Below are 12384 nucleotides of genomic sequence, written 5' to 3'. Positions count from 1 at the left end.
TGTGTATTTGAGTGTCTAATATTTACAGGGACTTTCACAAAAACAAAAGAATTCATTCAAGGGAGTGTAAAACATGAAAAACTCTTCAATAAAAAAATAAATGCAGCCAAAGAAGCATGGGAGTAAGTTTCCTTAGTATTTTCTACGTTATATTTTCTTTTTTTTTCTTTGTCTATCTGTTTCCGCCTGAGATCGAGTGAATTTTCAGTCCCAAAGCTGTATTTATACCCTACACCCTGATGAAGTAAACTTCATTCTGCTGCGAGTGTGACTCCGTGACGGAGTGCACTCTGTCATGGAGGGGGAGTGTGTAGGGGGCGGTTTGAAAAAGGCCCTAAAAGAAGCAAGTCTGATCCTATCAACTGTTTTGGTATTAGGTGGGAAATTAGATTCTGTATTACTGACTGATCAGCTGCAATCCTAAGATCAAATTCTCCGAGGTATGACAAAAGCCTTGTATGCTTGCTGGGCAGTGATTGCACAAGGTTTTGTAGAGCAGGGTCTTTTTAGTGTAAGAGCAGTTCCTAACAAGGTGAGCAGTGTTTATAACTGAGAAACTTGAATAATATCATAGCATAGAGAGATTATTTATTTGCGGCAGTCAAAAGCATTAGTCCTGATATTTTACAGACCAATTCCAGACTAGCAGCAACCTCCAGGGAAAAAGACAAAGGCCAATGTGGAAAGGATAAAACTATTGAAAAGTCTGCTTTAGCCTGGCCCTGGAAGTACCAAAAGACACTTTTTAAAGAAAAAATACACTCACTTACAGTCTTGTTTGAAAAATGAATTCAGTCTGAATAGGTCATTTTTCTGTCAGCAAACACTGTGTGAGGGCTGAGTTTTTTTTTTGTTTGTTTGTTTTTTAATGTTTTCCTTTTAATTGCTCTGTACTTCAGGAACATTTCATTAAAAGTGTTTCCATCATAAAAGAATATTTTTTTTTTGAACAGAGATGTTCATCCACAAAAAATGTTGCCATATAATTTTGTCTGATGATGTAATTTTTTGAATCGCATTTGATACATTTTAAAGGTTTCTGCAATTTTTTTTAATAAATACGGATTTTAGTAAACATAAATAAATACTTTTTTTTAAAGGGTAACAACTAAGATGTTTTTCTTAATACAACTTCTTGAAAATTAGTAATGATTTTTCTGAATAAAAGCATGTGGATCATTCCATGAAAGCAGCCATTTTTTCTTAAAGGGCTGAAATACAATTCAGCTGCTGTTGTCCTATGATAATCTCAATGAGGGTAGGATCCTTTCCTTTTTTTAACATGTTTTTTTAAGGAAACTATTTTTCATGTTGATGAGAAAGAGATCTCTGAAACACGTTTTGAGTTACGATCCTAAGTTTGTTCAGTCAGAGGCCCAGCTCAGCTGATTGGCAGGGACAGGCACACTGTAGGTGTTGGTGAGGAGGATCAAAGCCTGCCTCTTAAGTTCAGCATCTCCAATATGCATGATGGGTGGATGACATTAGGAAGACTACATCTATTTGTTAAACAGTCTAATTCTTTAAGCTGCTACCTCAGTATAATAATAAAACAGAGATGATCAAAGAATACTGCACAGCTGTAATTTTACGAGGATGCTCAAAGAATAAACAATTCCTACAAGTATATATTTCTCCTGTGCGCCTTTAAAAGAGTCTGGTGCATCAGGACCAGATTAGATAATCAGATGTGTTGAAATTGTAGATAATGATTTCTCAGGATTAATGTGAAAATGGGGATGTGAGTAGGGATGAAAGATGAGCTTGTTTAGCAGGGGGAATAATTCAAAGGACATAAAGCAGTCTTCAATATAAATCCGCAAACATGAGTGGTACTGCCGTGAATGCTCAGAGAATCAATTTCTACCACCACTGAACCAACATCTGGCATGTGCTCTTTCATCTACCATGGAGAACATTCAAGTATGGCAACACAACTTACACATGTTCAAAGTCAGGCCCAGGGGGACGATCATGTCCCGAGGTGCAAAATGAATCATGGTATTATTATTTATATTAACGTAAGAACTCTTTCCATTGATGTGCTTAAACGAATGTATTTAGAATGTGAAAAAAGTGCTTCGTGAACACCCAGAGATCAAAATCACATCAGAGGACAAGACTACATTCAGGTTGTCCGATGCTTATGTAGCACGTAACACTGCAGAAAACTGACTACTTATCATCTGGTATCAGGACACAATGGAGGGACAGGTGAGCTTTGATTTTATGAGCCTCTTAAGACGATACAAGTATATTTGATGTCACTGAGGGTACATTCAAACTGCAGACTTTAATGCTCACAGATTTATTGCCCCAATCAGATTTTTTGTTGAACTGATCACATTATGTTTTTAAACGTGGCCTGTCAGCTCACTCCCCTGAAGTCACCTGCATGAATCAGCGCTCGGGACTGCGCCATAAATGCTCGCATATGCAACGTTTTTTTCTGCGTGTATGAGTAAGAATCAGGTCACGTATGTTTTCATACTTTCTTTGTCACAGGTGCTGTATAAGATTTTTGTGGTTTGAGTTTGCTCTTTTCCACAGGCGTAGTTAGTCTCCTCCACCTGCACTCTCTCATGTTCAGTGAATATATGCTGAGTGTGTATGTTATGTTGTCACATGCACTGTGTATGTCTACTGACCATATGACAAGACATTTGTCCATATGTATTGAATATTGAACTGTCCCTGTCATTTGACTTTGCCATTACATCGTGTCATCATAATGTGTCATTTGACAAAGTGATATTATGATTTGTTGTTTGACAGTGTCATGTTTGTTATGGTGTGTTGTCTTGATGTGTAGTTTGGCAATGTCATTATAATGTGTCGTTTGACAATGTCATTACCATGTGTTGTTACCATGTGTTGTTATTATGTGTCGTTACTATGTGTTGTTACTGTGGGCTCTAATTTTGTGCTGCATAGCGCGGGGGGGCAAGCCTGGCGCACCCTGCGCAGTGTTAATTGTGTGTGGCGCACAGCCCTGCACCACCAATTTGACAATTTGGTAGACCATCTGCGCAGAGATGGGTGTGACTGCGTGCCAGGGGGAGTTGACGGGGCACCATGGGGAGGTGTCAGCAGATTCATGTTGGCGCAGTGACAGATTTCGTGCCAAAAACAGTGCAGAAAGTTCGCTGAAATCTTGCCAGCTCCTACCTGGTCTATTCTCAGTGCAAAGCGGAGCACATCCTCCGCAGCTGTAATTTCGTGACAGGCGCACATGTGGGCACATGTCAACAAAGCCTCAGAGGCAGGTTTCCAGAGTGTCAGGCACATTTTAATGCAGTAAACAATCACAGCAATCACTATTTAATGTAACTGTCTGAACCAGTATATACATTTATATCTATATTCATTTTCTCGTCACATCTGATGTCAGATTAAAGCCGTTTGTCATAATGGAAAGTTAACCTGACAGCAGCTTGAAGTTTGATGCACATCTTACGATTAAACAATGAACAGCCTTAACATCTGATACTGAGTATATATCTGGCTTCTCTCATTTCATTTAATTCAAAGAAAAGAGGGAGAGACAAGACAAAGAAAAAAGAGACAAAATAAATGTATGTCACTCAGGATTTACCCGTGATTTCGCATATTTCTCTGTTTAAGTCTTTAATTTTAACCTGATCTAAAAAGATGGAGTACATTATTGTAAGGAGGATAAGGCGGAGACACCGGGAGAGTATACAGTATATCACCAAAGGTTCTGCTATTTGGCGATGACAAACCAGGAGTGCAGGTGGATCAAAAGTATTCTGAATGGATAAGCCAGCTGTGTAACTGTCTCTTCATTTTGTGCTCCAATTAATGACAAAGAAACAGATTACATCTGTCCCAGGAGCTGGCCCACAAGGTGACGTGTTTTGTGTCCTCCGATGTGCCCCACTGTCATTCTCCTGCTGCAGGGACAGCGGCTCTGACCCTCTCCGCTACCGGGTCTTTCCAGCACACTTTCCAAGGTGTCGGGGATCACTCAGACCAATCAGACGCTGGGCCTCAGCCGCAGCGCATTAAAAGGCGAGGAGAGGCACTCATTTGATTGATAAAAACAGTGCTCGGCTGTGTTAAACCCACTCACGGCTTTTCTCCTCCCTCTCTGCCATTTGCGGACGCGCTCCTCTGGGCTCCTCTGCGCTCCTCTGGGCTCCTCTGCGCTCCTCTGGGCTCCTCTGCGCTCCTCTGCGCTCCTCTGCGCTCCTCTGGGCTCCTCTGGGCTCCTCTGCGCTCCTCTGCGCTTTGACTGCGCCTCTCTTGGCACTGCAGGAAACTTGCAAAGTGCGCCGGTCACACCCTGTCTGCGTGGCAAAGGCTGTAGGGCAACAATATTCAGGGTATCAATATGGTGTGGGTGGCATTTAATGTGATTAAAATAAAGAATCGTCCCAAAATGAACTCTCTGTAATGGCTTAGCATAGACCCACACATGAAAGTATGACACTGCATAATCTGATGTTGATATGCCACTGTTTTGCAAATGTTGCTTGTGATCTGGTAATTTAGCTTATCTAGTGATATAAGCTTTTGTTCAATGAGTGAATTCAGCATAAGCTTGACTTCATGTGCCCCTACCTCTTCCAGGATGTCATTCATGATGTCCAGTCACTTTGTTGTCTGTCACATGATAGAAAGACAGGCTGTTGAGGACACTATCTCTTTTGAGGCCTGTCTTGGAGAGGTCACTTGATTCCAAATCTGCCTTGTGACCATCAACATCACGCAACAGCTTTGAATCTTCCTGTGTCTGAACCCCCAGGACATTTTTGTGAACTCTGCTCAGCTGACACACATAATTCTCAGAGAAACTCTCATTGTAGCCAAGAATACCATTCAAGCCCAAATCATCTCACACAACCTGGACAATCAAGAATTTCACAACGCCTTGATAATTATGGGTGTTAAGTGTGATGCCATTCCTCTCAAGAGTCTCATCAACAATAGGGCGCAGCACTACATCAATCCCATATGTCCTTGCATCGTCCGCAACTGGAAATAAGTTGTTGAATTATTTACTTTGAGTATTATTCGTAAATGTGAGAGGAGACACTTGAGATCCCCCTGAATCAGCCTCTTGCATTTAATAACATACAAATGCCTTCTGCCCTGATATTGTTGATCAGCATTAAAGGGATAGTTCAGTTTTTTTTTAAGTGGGGTTGTATGAGCTCTATGTGACCACTAAAGACATTAGATACAGTAGAGAGGTGTCTCCTCTCCCTCAGTAAGACACAGACTGTAATCGATGGTGACGAGGAAATAGACGCTAACAGGGAGAGACCGTACCAAATTCAAAGGCTATTTTCTCTGCCTACAAGAACTCAAATCAAAAAGTAATACCACAGTTTAAGAGTACGATACATAAAATATTTTTTAAGTGCATTAAGTCTTCAGAAATATAAACATTTATCCGGACCTAGCTAACTGGTCATGTGTCCTTCCGCGCAGCGCTAGTGCGCTCCGTCCCCTCCTCCTTTCAGCTGTAGGGAATGTAAACAAGCTATGCTTCGGGCGCTGGTTTTAGCCTCGTGTAAGTTTGATCAAGTATCGTAATTATTTTGTTTGTAGTCTAAGGATTGTGAGGCAGCGTAGGAAATTCAAAATGAGTGACTATGACAGCAAGGATGAAGTTCCATTCACTTTGATACCAAAAGGATACCTGTATGAAGCGCAGCACACAGAAGAGGAGCTGCTACAGATGGAGACTGAAAGGAATACAGAGGAAACATCCACGGACACTGGACATCAAGACAGAGTCGGGAATACTCAGTGGTGTAAATGTCTGAGCTGTGACTCAATGCCCACGGATGCTGAGTGTTGCTGCTGTCACGAGTGGAACTTGGTTACAGACACTCTTCAGGATTTGTCTGAGTTAGAGGACACTGCTGGCTCGAGCCATATGTATAACTCATCACACAGATTTCCCTGCTCTTCTGAATTCTGGAGTGTCCTGTAACAGCAACAGCAACAGCAACAACAACAACAACAGTCGTGGCAGCAGTAACACTCAGCATCTTGATGTCCAGTGTCCGTGGCTTGTTTACATTCTCTACAGCTGAAAGGAGAAGGGGGGACGGAGCGCACTAGCGCTGCGCAGAAGGACACATGACCAGTTAGTTAGGTCCGGATAAATGTTTATATTTCCAAAGACTTTATGCACTTAAAAAATATTTTATCTGTATCTAACGTCCTTAGTGGTCTCATACAAACCCACTTCAAAAAAACTGAAATATCCCTTTGAGGCCCTTAAAGCTCTAAGAGAGATGACTTACAAGTTCTTTGAAGAGCCTACGGAACTTTAGCCTGGGGCGAATTTTGAGGATTAGGTTTCGACTGAATCTTCATCTAACAGAAGAAATGGCTCTTCCTCTATGTCTTGTTCTGGAGGACAAAAAAAACAAAAACAAAAATACAATACATGAGTATTATACACAAGTTTATATAATGATGAATCACTGACCAATGCTTGATCATTATCACTACAGCTTTTAATTACTTAATGGATGCTCTGGCCATTTTTTAGGCTTGAAACTAATAACCTTAAGTCTTTGAATGGCAGAGTATACTGTCCATGTTTTCTCTACTTGAGAGTAATGACAAGGATTAAAAGACTATTATCTGGCCCATCTTTATTCATAACAGCTTGAGAATAAGGCCCAGGTACATTTTATTTCACTGATACGATCTGTATTGATATGCTTGCCCCACTGCCTGACACAGAAACTCTGATGAACCAACAAATGGGCACATTGCTGTTGTCACAGTCAAAAGGGGAAATATGCTCACCTGTAAAATTCTCAATGAGATCAGGCAACTGCCACTCTGCTAACTTAGCAGCGCTGAAGCTGTCCATTAAAATGACCTGGGGGGAAAACAGAGCAATGAATAGCTTGACAATAATCAAACAATCAAACCCACTGTTTACATCTCACTACTTAAGCGAGTGGGAGACATACCGCACAGCTAAAAAGGCACAACTTGACTAACGGTATAAGCACACTTGAGTCTTTTACCTGCTACACCGGGCATGGCACGACAGTTCTATGTAGTTTTAACTTTTTGGATTTAAAGTAAAACAGACCAGCCGTCTCTCTTGTGCTTGCGGAGCAGCTTCAATTGACTATAATAAGCTGCATCTGCTGCGGACGTCATGACCGTGTCCAGTGTCCTTCCCCATAACGCTTCTGCATAGACCAGCGGAGCTAGGCACGGCTACATAGCGACCAGCTAGCTGCCCGTGTAACGTAACATTTCTGCGCTGACTCTGGTTGACTAGGCCACGTAGCCGCCATAGCCACAGCTACACAGTGACCAGCTAACTGCCAGTGGCTACAGCTAATGCGGCCTAGTCACAACTTCGCTACTAACCGTGGTGAAATTCAAAAAGCCGAAACCAATGCGTGCTAGAACAGAAGTTGAGACCAAAAGATGAAAGAAAAGTGCAAAACAACAAGAAAGCACAAATGTTGTTTAATGAATTGTGCTAAACTAAGTTAGCAACCGGGACACGTGGACACAGGAAAAAAGTTTACGTGATGTTAATATGGTACAAGCATGTAATGTTATACAATATTCTCTAACAACATATCCATACCTTCTTTTTCTTCTTCTGCTAGGATTCCAGGCCCACTGCACTGTTTGGAAGCACTTCCCATCCTTTCCAGAAAATATATTTTAAATGGCAGACAGCCACTATCGTTATTATCATCACTATTATTATTATCCCTCCGGAGTCGACGATCACAACATTTTCAAAGAGCGTAAAAAGAAATCGGTCACCTACAGCAATGCTGCAACTTAACTCGAAAGTGCAGACTTGAAACTCTCCAGAACACTATAACATCCAAGCCATTTACAGCTACAGTGATGGCGAGGGACTGTTTCAAGGCTTTTTTTTTTTACTTCTTATGTTACATTTGCACTATTTGGAACTCTGGGAACAGTTATTAAAGACTTAGAGTATGCAAAGCACTGGTGCAGCTGTGCATAATTTTGCACTTGGTTTGTTTCAAAGAGTTTCAGCTGACAAGGTAACAAACAGCTAAATATACACGCTTTTTAGTGAAAATATTCATATAAAGTATTACTTTATTTCAGCTTTACATTTTTATGTTCATATTTGCAACCTGTATTTACTTTTTCAAGTTCCAAAACAGTTAGAATAAATTGTATTTTCTTTAATCCAAATTCGGTAATTTCGGTGTAATTTTGGGCCCAGTGTGTTAATGAAGTAGGTTAAAATGTAAAATAATTATCAGATCATATATTCGGTTGTGCTGAAAAAAAAATACCAAGCAACATTTTTTTTGTGGTATATAGAGGCAAAATCAAAAGGATTCAAAAACAGCCAAATTAGGCTCTGACACCAAAGGGTTACTATTATCACCAACATTGCCATGTATGGTCATAGTAGTCACATACAGCATGCTTTAGTAGTTAGTACCTCTTTAAAAGGTAAAGGACGCATTTCATGTACACAAGATGTCTCATTATAAATGATGTTAATGAGATTTCTCCATAATATACTCCCTTTCAAGAAAAACAATAACTTCAATTTTAAAAAAAAAACAAGCTTCTGACCCAAAAATCAGTTATCCTCTGAAAAACAACCCAAAAATGGTGCATTACCTTTAAAACCCAGAAATTGGGTTAAAATAATAGCCCTTCAACCCAGAAAATGGATTACAACAGTGGCAACACATACATTGGGTTACCAAAACAACTTGACATTTTTTGTGTGTACCCCCTCAAAAAAGGGTGTGACCAAATCACGTGCTGGTGCAACCAACTGAGAAAATTTGGTTGCACCAGGGCTAACAGTGAAAAAGTTAGTGAAGACCTTGTGAAAATTAATGTCACGCACAGAACGCTGTTTACAGAAATGAACATGGCCCCAGGGGGTTGTTTTCTGCAGTGTAGCTGCTTATTTGGGCTTGCTTTGCTGCCTTTATGATTCCCACCTGGTTCTCTCCCAGTTCTCCGCAACAAAATTTACGAACATGTTTAAGTTTCAGTTTCTCTTCTCTCCTGGCCCCTCCCCCAGGGTAACAGTACTCAGACTTCTAATGGGTCTAAAACTTCACTTTTCCCATACTGGCTGACTCCATCAATGCTGTCACTTGAAAAATATAAAAAAAAACATTGGATGCATATACAATTCAGTACCATGAAAGTGGCCTGAACCTGACTCAAAAAAGTCAGATTCAATGTGACGTGGCTTGTTCACACATTGCAGTGTAAACATAGCCTTATTGATTAATTAGTTTAACAAGATATTCCCAAAGATTCACATGTTACTTTCATGGTTAATGACTATGTCAATAAGAGCATCTGGCTCTTGGTCATTTTCACAAAATGAGAATAGAAAAACTATTGCACACCACTGACTTACACAAACCACATACAGAACTGTGCAATTAGTTTGTTGTCTTTGGGATCAGATTTGAGAGAAGAAAATCTAGCAAAAGAAGTGATTAAAATCTACTGAAGCCAAAAGGAGCATATTTGTCTTTGACACATGCTGGAGTAAAAGTAAAAAGTTTCCTCAAAAAAAAAGAAAAAAGAAAAAAAAATGTCCAACCCCTGTATTTGTGTTCAATCCAGGCAGCAACCTCTGGTCTAAAAACACGAGACAATAGCAGAAATGCAAAAAAAAAAAAAAAAAACTGTGCTTCAATTGTCCACTTGAGGCTGGCTCCAGAAGTACCTGAAGTTGCATACACACCAAGCAAAATAGATGTTTTACAGCAGAAACAAACACATTTACAACCTGATACAAAAAGATATCTCCTGTCTGAATCGTTAATTTCACTACTGGCACACACTTGCTTTTCCCAAAGTTAGTTCTATACAAGTCAGGTCTATAGGGGAGGAAACAACACAGGTCTATGTGAAAGCAGATTTTTTTTTTTTTACAAACAACATCAGCATAGGCACAAACATCATCAGCATCATCATGAATATCCTAATCAAACTTAATGACAATGTCACCAGTATCATAAGTTCGGAGTTGTTCATGAATGAGGTCTGATTTTGATGGTAGCAGATTGTTGTTTTGAAGAACAGGCTGTAATCATGGACTGGTTGGAGTGATACAATTCACTTAAAGAAACTACAGTAAAACTAGCTTGAAAACCAGGAGTGTAGAGAGTGAATGCAGTGTGGTGTGTAAACATGATGCGCGGGACAGAAATGTCCAAGAGTCCAAGATGTCTTTGACATTTAAAATGTAAATTGTAGCCTCGTGTAAATAAGTCTACTGGGCTGTAATAAACCATCTCAAAAGTCAGCTTCAATTTCCTTATCGTCTATATCACCCAGTACTTTCCATTACTGCCTATTTCTGTCTTTTTTAATGCATTTTCTCTCGATGTACTTGTGGTTTTCATTTTAAGTCAAATTCAGAACTACAGGTAATATGCAACAGATTTCCTTCCTATACTTTTCACTGTAGTAGCCTGTCATAGTCACCATGGAGATGGTTACATTCTCCTATCCAAACACCCCCTGCCTACTGAATGAGACATGGCAAATATGCAAGGAAACAACAGTTTATGTGTTTTCTGTTCATGCTTTTCTAAAATAAAAATCAGGCAACTGAATTTTAAAGTGTTGCTTGGGTAGGCTTTTTTCAAGTTTGATAAGGACTTGAAAGTAACTTAAAAGATTTTAAAGTCGTTAATAAAACAGTAGCAGCCATAATGTCTTGTATCAAAGTGTAGCGCGTGGTATCTGGTTTAATTTTTCTAAACAAAAACACTCATAATTGTGTTTACTTGCCCCAGTATGAGTGCAATGCATTACGGCAAGAAAACACTGGCAGGTTGTTTGGAGAGACAGGGACGGAAGCTTCCTGAGTGGCAAACTTTTAACAATTCACCCAGTGTGAGCCTTGGTTTTGTATTGAAGTGGGAAGCCCTTTAAATCTAACTCAGTTGATGTTATTTTGTTTTGGGGTTTAAGTGTTCAATTTTGAAGCAGTTTCAAGGAGGAGTCACAACATGTTTGGTTTAAGGGCAATAGCCTTATACAGAAGATTTCTTGATACACAGAATGATGAACATATTTGCTAAAGAGAGGATTCTGCATTTGTTTTTAGCCTTTAATTCCTTTTGATTGCTTTGTAGTACCTTAACATGATCATATTTTTTTTTCTGATGTCAGGCTGCTGAGTTAGGAAGGTCTAATGTAGCCTCTGTTTGAGGTGTCATTAAAGCTGCTTGATGCACCTCACACTTTCTCCAGTGCTGCTTTTCCCATAAGGACCACTTAGTATAATTACAGCTGTACTGATTATCTATACTGTGTTAAAAAATGTATTAGAGCGCGTTGTGAGAACCAGAAAACCAGTGTGCTTTATCTGACACTTTGTTTCTTAGAGATGTTCCTTCACTTCATCATAAACATCAATGAGTTCTGAACTGGTTTTATGTTTTTATTACCAAATTTGAGCCAAAAAATATAAATAAGAAAAAAATAATAAATAAATAACTGTCAAATTTGATTATCAGATAATGTGATTGGATTTTTGTAATGCTTTGATATAAAACAGTGTGTTCAAAAAGTCACGCATAAAAACGATCATTGATGAGTGATTTAACCATTAAGTAGATCATTTTGATTAGAGAATTTCCTCATTTTCGTCTACATCTGACAAAACTGATGTTAACGGTGAAAACAAAAAGCTGTAAACATGTTTCTCTTTTACATTTACTTAAATTTTAAGAGGCATAAAAATGAATCATACCGTGATCACATTTGAGTAGTTGTTCTTATTTCAGCTCGTGAAATTGTTAAAAACTATGACACACAAATTGCTGAGGAGTTTCAAAAACATCTGAGCACCACGATGAGAAGTTAAAGCCAGCAGTTTTGTTGTGTGAACACATCGTTCTTGCACTTTTAACCTGTCCTGTTCACCCACAAACCGGATGATAGTAGAAGCAACAAGACAAAACCAGGTTACAGACACAGACGCTCCTATAACAAGCGCGTTTATGGGTGTTGTTGTCCTCGCCGTGTTTAATGAATCTAAAATAAGAGACAGACCTACCTTGGTGGGTTTCGGTGCACTCTAACTTTCCGATGCCAGCCTCGGATTGTTGGTTATAATCACACAAAGCAAAAAGCGACAGGCGCTCCTGTTGCAGCCGTATACACAGACGGGCGATGTGAGGACCTTTCACTTCTTTCCACTCCGTTCATTTATTTCACAATGATGAACATCACCAGCAAACTCCTCCTCAGCTCCAACTCTCATCTGCGTGGAATACTGGCGCTCCTTCTTTTAACCGCGTCTCTCAATGGCACAACTCCTCACAAAACTTCCGAGTTGTTTGGCCCCTGACTTACAAGCGCCACCTAACGGTGTAAATA

At 39.7% G+C, this 12384-nt stretch overlaps 1 protein-coding gene across 1 annotated transcript in view; it reads right to left on the bottom strand.

Moving 5' to 3' along the window:
• The window catches only part of npffr1l2 (neuropeptide FF receptor 1 like 2), a 55412-nt gene extending 43299 nt beyond the window's left edge, over positions 1 to 12113 (bottom strand). The window contains exon 1 of the mRNA XM_074670697.1: positions 12062 to 12113. The gene's annotated coding sequence lies outside the window, so the exon portion shown is untranslated. The remainder of the gene's footprint in view (positions 1 to 12061) is intronic.
• Positions 12114 to 12384: the final 271 nt, after the last annotated feature.

The sequence above is a fragment of the Halichoeres trimaculatus genome, unplaced genomic scaffold, assembly GCF_033239565.1.
Source record: "Halichoeres trimaculatus isolate MK-OKI-2021-1 unplaced genomic scaffold, fHalTri1.1 fHalTri1_scaffold_5, whole genome shotgun sequence".
NCBI classification, from domain to species: domain Eukaryota; kingdom Metazoa; phylum Chordata; class Actinopteri; order Labriformes; family Labridae; genus Halichoeres; species Halichoeres trimaculatus.
Note: the sequence above shows the minus strand (reverse complement) of the source record. Positions and strands in the feature narration are given on the sequence as shown.